Genomic DNA, 12,865 nt, shown 5'->3' with positions numbered 1-12,865 from the left:
TTCCTCCTCTGCCTCCAAATGCAAAGAAGTGCCCTGTGAGGGGGGTATTTTTTCTCTCTCAGAGTTTCCCGGGGCACTCACCCCTCCCTAACCCATCGCACTATTTTCAATCAATCAGCCCTATGAAGTCACGTGACATGATTCCTGCTTTAAATCCAACCAGTTCCCCCTTAATGCAGCTGACCATGCTTTACGTCTGGTGTGGCCGGGACCGGTGTGGCAACAGGAGGAAGCAGCTCAGATGGAAAGGGAAGAACGAAGTTTTCAGAGAGCTCTCCAGAGAAAGAAAGAATACACAGGGATGAGCACAGCCCACCCACCAAAATACCACTGCTTTTACAAGCTCCCCATTTAGGACCCCCAGTCCCGTTTTCCACATTCCAACACTCACACAGGCCTTTACCTCGAAAACTGGGAGCCCAAGATTCAAGCCAGGTATTTCTGGCTCCAGAGTTTTGCCTCTGTATAAATAGCCAGTCAGGCTGTCCGGCCAATGGGCCACCCGACCAGGCTGGAAGTGCCCCTATCGCAAGCTTCAGTCCTACCTGCTCTGTGAGAGGAGGCAATTTAAGCCAGAGGGTCAGAGGCTCCGGACAACTACCCGCTCCTCTCAGGGCTCACCCTGGGGTTCTGCCAACCCCATCTCAGAGTCTGGAGCCGCAGGTGGGCTCCGCCAGTGCTCTGCCGCCCTCTGGCGGCTGTCGGGTCTGACGCCAACGTTCATCCCTTCCTCCTGCCTCCCTCCCTTTCCCCAGCCTTGCAGCTGCACTGGTCTATCCTCAATAAATCTCACCTTAAGGGGACATCCCTGGTGGCTCAGTGGTTAAGAATCCTCCTGCCAATGCAGGGGACACGGGTTTGAGCCCTAGTCCGGGAAGATCCCTCATGCCGCGGAGGAACTAAGCCAGTGCGCCATAACTACTGAGCCCACGTGCTGCAATTACTGAAGCCCCTGCGCCTAGAGCCCGTGCTCTGCAACAAGAGACGCCACCACAATGAGAAGTCCGTGCACCACAACGAAGAGTATCCCCTGCTTGCCGCAACTGGTTTTGGCCATCCTGTGTTTTCAACAGGAGGCTTATAAATGTGTGAGGTTTCTCAGTGGCTGGGGGAAGGGACAGAGAGTACCAAGGAAGGAAGGGAAAAAATGAACTACAAGACCAGGAGCACGAAAGGCAAACTGTTTCTCTTACCTCCAGCCTAATTCTACTGGTGCCCAAACTGTGAGTTAAATTTCTTTGGAAGTTGCATTGTGTTTTTTAACTACCAAAGCAAAATTCAAACAGTAAAAGTTGACTTTGGAGTTTAATAGAAGAATGGAAGAAAATAAAGAAAAGAAAGCTGATGATACCAAGTTATTTTTCTGGTCAGCAATTTTCCCTCACCCCCATCCCCTCCAGGACTGGAGACTGACTGACTGAAACCTTTGGAATGAACTTCACCAAGGAGCACTCGCTCATGAAACTGAGTGCAGGCAAGCTGATGGGATTCATTAATTGTGCTTAGTGTGCCAGATTTTCTATAATCCTTGGTTGACTTTTCTGGAACTGAAAACAGGATCCAGTTTAGAAAAGAAAAAGAAAAAAATGGCTTTGATAAACGAAGGTGGAAAGAAAAACTGTTATAGGGACCTTAATGGATTTCCATTGCCCACAGCCATGGTTCTCACAGTGGTCTTGACACCAGCAATTTCCTCATCACCTGGGAACTTATTGTACTAGTCTGCTTAGGCTGCTATAACAAAATACCACCAGTTGGGTGGATTAAACAACAGACATTTGTTTCCTTACAGTGCTGGAGGCTGGAAGTCCAAGATCAAGGTGCTGGCCAGTTTGGTTTCTGGCGAGATCGCTCTTCCTGGCTCTTCCTCTTTTTATAAGCCACCAATCCAATCAGATTAGGAACCCAGATTTACAACCTCATTTAACCTTAATTATCTCCTAAAAGCCCTATCTCAAATACTGTCACATTGGGCATGAGGATGTCAACAGGTGAATTTTGAGGGACAGAATTCAGTCCATAGGACTCGTTACAAATGAAAATTCTGGAGCCCTGCCTCAGACCTACTGAATCAGAAATTCAGGAAATGGAGCCCTGCAATTTGTGTCTTATTAATCACTCCAGGTTATTCACATGCACACTAAAGCCTGAGAAGCACAGGCCTGCAGGGAAAATTCCCAACATCCCATTTATTTTCCTCCACAATTTTTCCCATTTTTACTTTCCGACCTAATTTCTTACTGCTCTTTGACATGACCTCTGCTTCTGCTAAACTCCTTCTCACTGTGGCCTGAAGGATCATTCATATTCTTTCAGACTCTTGTTTACTGTCCTTCCACAACTTCTCATTGTCTTTCGACCTCTTTGATGAAGCATCACTTTAACATCCCAGCCAAGGTCATGTCTTCTTTATCCAGACAGCAGAAGCACTAATTGTCTGAACCAATCATTTTCAAATTTTTACAGATTTTACTTTCTTAGACTTCATAGGTTATACTTGTCTGTACTTTTAGCACAAGGCTTTCCATATAAAAAGTACTTAAATCTTCAAAATATTCTATACTGTCTTGCTTATAACTCTTCTCTGTAAGCAACTCCCTACAACACTGGCTCCAATACAACACTGATTTGGGGTATCAAACAGCCCATTGATCTCTGACATAACGCTACTTCCAAAGTTGCTCAGTAGAAAAAATAATCTATATAGTATTTGCTATTTATTAAATCTTTAAGTGCATCAAGTCCTATAATAAGCACTTAGTACATTACCTCATTAAATTCTCACAATCACCCTGATATAGGCATTATGATCTTTATTTGACTGAAAAAGACACTGGAAACTGAGGCAGAGCAGTTCAAGGAATTCCCCCAAAGTTACATACCCAAGGAGCAGCAAGGCTGAAAATTACGAATCTATGTTTCTCTAACTCAAAGCATATGCGTTATTTTCACTATGTTATACTAGAGACAGAGATTTAGTTTTCTGTCAACGTGTTGAATTTACTGCCAAGAACCCCAGAGTGTATGTGTCTTGCAGTAAAGATATTTCTAGGGTAGCCTTTGTAAACTCTCTATTTTCTCCACCCCTTACGTACACATACACACATACAGAAGCACTGCTAAAAGTAAACCATCATGAAAAAAAAAATTTAGGGAGGACTTGTTGAGACCGTCAGATACTATTAAATGACTACAGACAACAAAGGGCTCTGTTCTATATGCTATTCTATATGCTATTTACCTGCAGACAGCCTTTGGAATTCTTTCATCTTTACATTAAAGACAACTGAAGAACTCAAAGGGAATTACTTGAAAGCTCACAAGGAGCTCTGATAAACTTTTGTCCAAAGCAATTACTGATAGTTGGACCCTAGAAACACTCACACACACATACATATGCATAGAAAATTGAAAAAAAATCTATAAAAACAATGGATTTTTTTAAAAAATTCATAAGTTCTTAGCTTCCTTTCCCAGAAAACAGCCCAAGTGGTTATATTTTACTTTCACAGCTGCCTGCACTTTAGACTGGACTTTTTTTTTTTTTTTTTGCGGTACGCGGGCCTCTCACTGTTGTGGCCTCTCCCGTTGCGGAGCACAGGCTCCGGACGCGCAGGCTCAGCGGCCATGGCTCACGGGCCCAGCCGCTCCGCGGCATGTGGGATCCTCCCAGACCGGGGCACGAACCCGCGTGCCCTGCATCGGCAGGCGTACTCCCAACCACCGCACCACCAGGGAAGCCCTAGACTGGACTTTTAATATAATAAGCCACACCTATTGTATTGTTTCAGTCATACCAACCACCAGCTGAGATAGTAATGAAAAGTAACACTCCATTCACAGCCTAACTGGGGTGTTCAACAGACTCAACATTTTGCAGAAATAGGTGACATATTGTTCACATGGAGACGCTGTAAATGAGCTGAGTATTCTTCTGGGTTGTAGCCCACCAATGTCATCTGCATCTGCAAATTGTGAGACACTGTGGTCCATACTTTGTCCTCTGTGGGGAGAAAAATGCTATGACAATGGGTCATTAATATGCAAATATATCTTCAAATGTCAGAAAATAAGTGAGCTATGCTTTCACTGGTGTTTTCCCCAAACTGCTGTAGAACAGAGTTAAGGACAGTAATCCTTAAAGTAACCCCTACCCTTTTCTCACACCTACATTCTGCTTCTATAGACAAAGTAGAAAATTCATGTTTTTTATTAAAAACAAACGCAAGATCTGGTTGATGCTCTAATGTCCACAGCATTGAATATGAAGCCCATTTTGTTCCAATGCCTTCCCCTCTCTGGAACCCCTCACTCCTCACGTAGAACAGGATCAGCTCCTCCCTAAATGAACTATGTGCTCTCAAGCCTCTGGATCTTTGTACATGCTGTTTGCTCTAATCAGAATATGCATCCTCACCTTGTCAACAACGGTTCTTTTCACTCTGACCTTTCAGGTAAAAGGAGACACTGTATGCTCTGTTACTGAAATGTTCTACACATGTGGGAAGATGCAAATAAGTAATTATCTTGGTGTTTTGGACCCTGAATATTTCACTATGTGAAAAGGAGAAGCAGATATAAGATTAATGAGGTTAAATTAAAATCCTATAGGCATTAGGCTTTCCTGGTGGTGCAATGGTTGGGAGCCCACCTGCCAATGCAGGGTACACGGGTTCGAGCCCTGGTCCGGGAGGATCCCTCATGTCATGGAGCAACTAAGCCCGTGCGCCACAGCTGCTGAGCCTGTGCTCTGGGGCCCATGAGCCACAACTACTGAGCCTGCGTGCCACAACTACTGAAGCCCGAGTGCAGCAACAAAGACCCAATGCAGCCAGAAAGAAAGAAAAGGAAAGTAATGCCTACTCTATTACCCTCAGGACTCAGCAACCTGGGCGGGACTTACATCCCTGGAGCCTAAGCAGGTTTGGGTTTCAATGCTGGACAGGGCTGAGGCTGAGGGAGCTAGGGGGAGGATGTGCCAGCAGTTGAGCCCGCCCATGGACCTGTAGTGCCCATTCACCTCTGCATGGGACCACAATCTCCAGATCCATGCTGGTCCTCTTACAGCCAAACGAAGCCTAGTGCACCCAAAGGATGATGGACCCACTGGGAGGGAAGAGCTGTGTAAAGGTACTGGATCTCCACGGCTCCTGCTGATGGGGTTCCCACCTCCAGCCTCCTTCCTTAGACTTACCCCACCTATGAACCACGCACCCTCACCGTAGCACATTTGCAGGGCTTGGGATTTGTCTGGGGGAGGGGGTGAAGGGTAAGGGAGAAGAGGTAATTAAGACGCAAACCCTTTGGTGTGTGTGTTCGGGCAACTTCCACTCTAATTTCCAACCCAGGAATAGGATGCTCTCTAAGGCTCTGTTTGCCCAAGTTCCCAGAGTGGGCATGAAGAAGTGATACCGCCTGGAGAACGTTTCTCTTAACAACAACTTTAAAACCGGTGCTCAAGGGCACTTAATATTCACAAGGCCTGCAGGGCTGGAAATGACCCTTGCCCTCAAGAAATGTCCTGGGGTAGGTAATCGAAAATGGATTCAAATCAGGCCTGACTCTCAAGAACCCAGTTTCAAGAGCTCAATTGTACTCACACTCTTTAAAAAAAGAAAAAAGAAAAGATGCTCAGGATCTGTCATGATTAGAGAATGCAAATAAAAATAGACGAGGTGTTCCCTGGCTCCATCCCTCAAAAGTTTAAAAACAGTCAGTGCTCAAGAGGGCAGGCAGAAGAGGAAACCATACTATGCTGTTAGTGGGAATGTAAATTGGTGACGGCCAGTATGGAGAACAGTATGCAAGTTCCTTAAAAAATCAAAAACAGACCTACGTGGAAAACTGGCGATCCCACTCCTGTTTGTATATCCAGAGGAAACCATCCTTAGAAAAGTCAATGCACCCCAATTGTCGTTGCAGCACTCTTTACCATAGTCAAGGCATGGAAACAACTGAAATGCCCATTGACAGATGAATGGATAAAGAAGATGTGCTACCTATACTCCATGGACTATTACTCAGCCAGAAAACAGAAAGAAATCAGGCCATTTGCAGCAACATGGATGGACCGGGAAATGATCACACTAATTCCAGCAAATCAGACAGAGAAAGACAAATATTCCAGGATATCACTACATGTGGAATCTAAAAACTGATAGAAATGAAGTAATGTATGAAGCAAAACAGACTCACAAACATAGAGAAGAAACGTAGGTTTACCCTAGGGGGAGGTAAGGAGGGGGCAAGCAAAATTAGGAGGTTGGGATTAACACAAACACACTAATATATCTAAAATAGTTAATCAATGAGGACCTACCTGTGAGCACAGGGAACTCTACTCAACACTCTGTAATAACCTACCTGGGAAAAGAATTGGAAAAAGAACAGATGCAACTAGATGTATAACTGAATCAAGTTGCTGTAGAACCCAAATAAACAAAACATTGAATATTAACTATACTTCAATAGAAAGTAAATATTAATATATTTAAAGAAAAAAAGGAGGACTTCCCTGGTGGCACAGGGGTTAAGAGTCTGCCTGCCAATTCAGGGGACACGGGTTCGAGCCCTGGTCCGGGAGGATCCCACGTGCTGCAGAGCAACTAAGCCCCTGCACCACAACTACTGAGCCTGCGCTCTAGAGCCCACAAGCCACAACTACTGAGCCCATGTGCTGCATGTACTGAAGCCCGCGTGCTCCGCAACAAGAGAAGCCACGGCAATGAGAAGCCTGTGGACCGCAATGAAGAGTAGCCCCCCTCACTGCAACTAGAGAAAGCCCACATGCAGCAATGAAGACCCAAAACGGCCAAAATAATAAATAAATAAAAATAAATTTTAAAAACATCCCATAGGCACCTCCCTGGCAGTCCAGTGGTTAAGACTCCCCCCTTCCACTGCAGGGGGCACGGGTTTGATCCTTGGTAGGGGAACTAGGATCTCGCATGCTTCAACATGGCCAAAAAAAAAAATCCTATATAGTTCTGTATTTGAATTTGAAATATCGCTATAAACCCTTGATGATGTTATCTTTTTAAAAATGCAGATATATGTCCTAGCTCCATCCACTGAAAAAGTCCCCAAACAAGGACAAACCTCTGGCACCAGATTGTCATCACTGAATACCATTTTCCATTAAGAGAAAACTAGGCTCCTGGAGAAATGGCTGATTCCAGGGCTGGAACTGGATAAGAGAAGCCGGGAACATATTGTCACATCAGAAACAAATAAACTACTGGAGACAGAGGGCTGTTCAAAAACCCCCAGGGCCAAAGACATCAATCAGAATTTCCTGCAATGAATTAAAATACATCAAGGATATTTAATTCTATGAGTTCAGTGAAAAAAAAGAAATGTTTAATTTTGGAAGATTAGCTAACACATTATTTTGAATATCAGTAAAAGAAGGCAAAAAAGATCCAGCATTTAGTCCATGATACCTATATGAACTGTAATATAACTAAATACTCCCTTTATGGAAATATTTCAGCTCATAAATGAAGGCTAAATGATAAATTAGAGTGTCACCATTTTTTTTTTTGGCCTGGCCCCATGGCATGTGGAATCTTAGTTCCCCAACCAGGGATCAAACCCTCACTCCCTGCATTGGAAGTGTGGAGTCTTAACCACTGGACTGTGTGTCATCACTTTGTAATTTGTAACAAGTTAGTAGGATCTAAGGAGGCTAATTCATGGCTGCTAACATATCCACAAGTGAAAGGAGAGGAGGTGTGCCTCATGGGATTGTGAGGGGAGGGCACGTACGCAGCACTGCAGTGGAGCAAGGCAGACACAAATCAGACTGGAATTTCACCAAGCTTATAGTCCTATCTGCCAACTTCTAGAAAATATAGAGGAAAGGGGAACATGTTAAATGGCACCAAAGGGAAATAATCAGCAAAATCCATGCTGTGGAAAAACATATAGATCACACAATCTAGTTTTTCAACAGGTAAGCAATAAATTATAAGGGAAGAGAGACACAAACACACACACACATACACACAGAGACAGAGCTATAGATGTAAAGAGATGACCTCAACTTGTCCTTAGGCAAGGGCAAACGGAGTCTTCCTATTTCAGGAAATGGCAACTTCATTCCTCCAGTTCTCAAAAGCCTTAGAATTGCCCTTAACTTTCCCCTTTCTTCTACCTCTGCATGCAGCCTGTCAGTGACTCCCGTCTGCTCCATGTATTCAGAATCTGGGTACGCCTCATCACATCCCCCACCACTGCTCTGGTCAAAGTCCCTGGGGCCCCTCGCCTGCATCCCACAGGAACCTCTAACCAGCCCCCTCTTTCCACCCTTGTACCCTTGAGGAAGGAGGTAGATGGGCCCCAGGCTGAGCATCTGGAATTGTTCCCTGTGGACAGAGACTCCAAAATATCAATAGCAGGACAATCGAGAGAGGAGGCTGGGCCCTGCCCAGATAAGAGGTAAAAGACCACATATTCCTCATTCTCGAAATCAAGGAAACCTCCCTGACTACACATGTGCAAAAAGGCTCCTTGAAGGTCAAAAAGGGAGGGGGCACTACCCCACAGTAAGTGATGTCAACTACCCATAGGCTTCTTCGCTAGAATCCATCTTGGCTAAGAGATACACTCTTACACAGGGAGAACCCTGAGATAAACGAAATATGGACTCAAAACCAGGCAAAGCAAGATGATTGGTCAAAGAAAACCTGGAAGAAATGCTCCACAAGAGTGATCAAACTACCACGAGGGTGCAACTCTCTCTCTGAGCCCACCCATGTGTCTATCCACATGTACTGTACTCTTTTTCCTCCTAATAAACACTTTGCTTGCTTCACTAATTTCCATCTCTATGTGGAAATTCATTTCTACATAGCTGACGGGCCAGGGCCTTGTCACTGGCCACTGTGCCTTGTGGCCTAGTGGTTCGGATTCAGTGTTCTCACTGCCTTGACCAGACTTCAGTCTCTGGCCGGGGAACTGAAACCCTGCTTCAAGCCACTGCAGGCCAAGGCCACCCAAGATCACCCTGATGCCTACGGTCAACACAGCAGCCAGGCTGAGCCTTTTCAAATACAAGTCAGATTCTGACACAGCTCAGAGTCTTCATGTAGCACCCAGTCTTGTCCACAAAGTCTAGTTCTTAAAATAGCCCAAGGCCCTCAGCTATCTGGCTCCTTCTTGCCACCCTGTTAATCTCCACCTTGCTACTTGGGCTCTGGCCACACTAACCTCCTTGCATTCCTCAAACAGATCAGACAGCCCCTTCTCGGAGACTTGCACTTGCTCTTTCCTGCGTCTAGAGCCATCTTTCCTCAGATCTCCTTGCCCCTCCTTCCCCTGCAGATCTGAGCCCCAGAGCCAAACATTCCTTTGCTGAGTCCTACCCCTACCACAGCTGCTCTCAATCTACCTGCCCACCTTTGCACATATAAATTATTTTTTAATGTCTGTCTTCCTCCATTAGAAGGAAGGAAAGCAGGGATTGTTTTCAATGCTATACACACAGTGCTTAGAATGGTAATTGGCACATAGTAGGGCTCCAAAAATGTTAGTTGAATAGAAGCATGAATTAACAAGAATCAATAGAATACAAATACTTGATCTAGGAACTTCTTAAGTCACTTTGGTTCAAGTTCTGCTGAGACTATCCTGAGAGACTCTGGACAGGCCCCTTCCTTCCTCTGAGCCAGAACTGCCCCTCATCTATTACAACACACCTCTCTATCAGAATACTTTCCAGCTTGCTGTTCTTAAATAGATGAAAACAAGTTCAGTTATGGTGCCTCTGTAGTCATTTTCTATAGGGTAATGACTTTTCCAGTTTTATCTTTGGCCTGATCAAAACTGCCTTCTTTTAGCTCCTCTGATACAGCAAGAAAAGTTACAATATATTTTGGTAATTCCATCACTTTCTGACATGATTCTGAAAACAACCTGATTGTCATTTATATCCAGACCTGCAGATTTACCTTCCCCTAATTAAAAATTCATTAATTGAATTAGGTTGAAATAGGGAATAACAAATCTGACTCCATATTAGATCTGTTTCTTTTACCTTAACCTTTGTTTTCCGTTGCTTTTGCTACAAGTTATTCACTAAAGGGATGTTGCCTATAGCTGAAAATACACATAATGGCTCATCTCTGGGAACCCTGCTCTGCATGCCCGAAGATTAAACTAACATACCTTTGTTCAGCTCACAGGAAACATCCTGACCCAGCCCACCTGTGAATGGCTGCAGGAAAGAAGAAATTTACACACTCCCTCCCGGAGTTAGGCGGAAACCAGGACCTCTTTGCAATAACTTTTACTGATCATCTTACTTTACCTCCTCACCTCCCTTTTTCTTTGTTCGATAAAAGGAACTAGCACTCAGACCCCAGCAAGATGGTTCTCTAGGACCCTTGTCCACCATTTGCTCAGAATCCTGGCTTTCCAAATAAAGTTGTTTTTCCTGTCCCAACACCTAGTCCCCTGATTTATTGGCCTGTCCTGCAGTGAGCAGAATGAGCTTGGACTTGGTCACAAGGTTACTTTTATCTCTTTTCTGTTACATTCAGCCCATGGCATAGAATTCTCAAATGTTTGACACTACTTATTTTTCCTCCCTCCCTCCTTCCCTCCTTCCTCTCTTTCTTTCTTCCTCTCTCTTTCCCTTCCTTCCTTCTTTCCTCCCTCCCTCCCTTCCTTCCTTCCTTCTTTCTGAAACCAATAGGTGGCATTTCAGGGACTCCAAGGAGCTCTGGTTCTTTATGTCTCAGCTCAGAAAGAATTCAGCAAGAGGCAAAGTGAAGATAAGACGTGATTTATTAGAAAAGGACGCTTGTGAGGCTTACAAGCAGGTGGGCAAGAGGATGCTGCACCCCCAAAATTTAGTGGGCTACACAAAGGAAAAGTGGGGAGGGGGGAAAGACTACCTTCCTCCTCATTCTTGAGTAGTTGTCACGCATCTGTCATTACCTCCTCCATGTCGGGCAGGGGAGTGTTCTTGTCCTTACATGGTAAAGCTGGGCCGGTCATGGCACAATGGAAATGAGCAAAGAGCTGGTACATATGCTTAAAATGGTAAATCACCTCAGGTTTTAGTATAATGTCACGTTTTCCTTATATTTTTGTTTTTAGTGCACACACAGAAGCATGTCCTAGGAATCATTAACCTACTGAGCTCACTGGACAGGATGTGGGTCTCATGCCACAATTTTATTACTGTTTGGGGGCATGTCTCATGCTTCTCTTGTATGGTTTTGTTGCTAAGCAAGCCTGCTTGGCTTTGTGGTTAAGCAAACCTGCTTTTTTTTTCTCTTCTTTTTTATTTATTTTTTATACAGCAGGTTCTTATTAGTCATCAATTTTATACACATCAGGGTATACATGTCAATCCCAATAGCCCAATTCAACACACCACCACCACCACTCCCCTGCCGCTTTCCCCCCTTAGTGTCCATACATTTGTTCTCTACATCTGTGTCTCAATTTCTGCCCTGCAAACCGATTCATCTGTACCATTTTTCTAGGTTCCACATATATACATTAATATACAATATTTGGTTTTCTCTTTCTGACTTACTTCACTCTGTATGACAGTCTCTAGATCCATCCACGTCTCAACAAATGACCCAATTTCATTCCTTTTAATGGCTGAGTAATATCCCATTGTACATATGTACCACAACTTCTTTATCCATTCGTCTATTGATGCACATTTAGGTTGCTTCCATGACCTGGCTACTGTAAATAGTGCTGCAATGAACATTGGGTGCATGTGTCTTTTTGAATTATGGTTTCCTCTGGGTATATGCCCAGTAGTAGGATTGCTGGATCATATGGTAATTCTATTTTTAGTTTTTTAAGTAACCTCCATACTGTTCTCCATAGTGGCTGTATCAATTTACATTCCCACCAACAGTGCAAGAGAAATCCCTTTCCTCCACACCCTCTCCAGCATTTGTTGTTTGTAGATTTTCTGATGATGCCCATTCTAACTGGTGTGAGGTGATACCTCATTGTAGTTTTGATTTGCATTTCTGTAATTATTAGTGATGTTGAGCAGCTTTTCATGTGCTTCTTGCCCATCTGTTTGTCTTCTTTGGAGAAATGTCTACTTAGGTCTTCTGCCCATTTTTGGATTGGGTTGTTTGTTTTTTTAATATTGAGCTGCATGAGCTATTTATATATTTTGGAGATTAATCCTTCGTCCGTTGATTCGTTTGCAAATATTTTCTCCCATTCTGAGGGTTGTCTTTTCATCTTGTTTATGGTTTGCTTTGCTGTGCAAAAGCTTTGAAGTTTCATTAGGTCCCATTTGTTTATTTTGGGTTTTATTTCTATTACTGTAGGAGGTGGGTCAAAAAATATCTTGCTGTGATTTATGTCAAGGAGTGTTCTTCCTATGTTTTCCTCTAAGAGTTTTATAGTGTCCGGTCTTACATTTAGGTCTCTAATCCATTTTGAGTTTACTTTTGTGTATGGTGTTAGGGAGTGTTCTAATTTCATTCTTTTACATGTAGCTGTCCAGTTTTCCCAGCACCACTTATTGAAGAGACTGGTTTTTCTCCATTGTATATCCTTGCCTCCTTTGTCATCGATTAGTTGACCATAGGTGTGTGGGTTTATCTCTGGGCTTTCTATCTTGTTCCATTGATCTATGTTTCTGTTTTGGGGCCAGTACCATATTGTCTAACCTGCTCTCTTGAGTGATCATTAACTTACAGGGGTCTCCCATACTTTTTTCTTACAATCCCCTAGTGGGATTAACGATTTAATTACCTACTTTGTCCCTTTACTCGGTCCCAATCTCTCCCTCCCTTCCTTCCTTCTTTCCCTTCTTTCTCTCTCTCTCTTTCTTTCTCTTTTTCTAAAAACAAATCCTTGAGCTTTGTCCTAT

The sequence above is a fragment of the Kogia breviceps genome, chromosome 10 (genome assembly GCF_026419965.1).
Source record: "Kogia breviceps isolate mKogBre1 chromosome 10, mKogBre1 haplotype 1, whole genome shotgun sequence".
Taxonomy (NCBI): Eukaryota; Metazoa; Chordata; class Mammalia; order Artiodactyla; family Physeteridae; genus Kogia; species Kogia breviceps.
Note: the sequence above shows the minus strand (reverse complement) of the source record.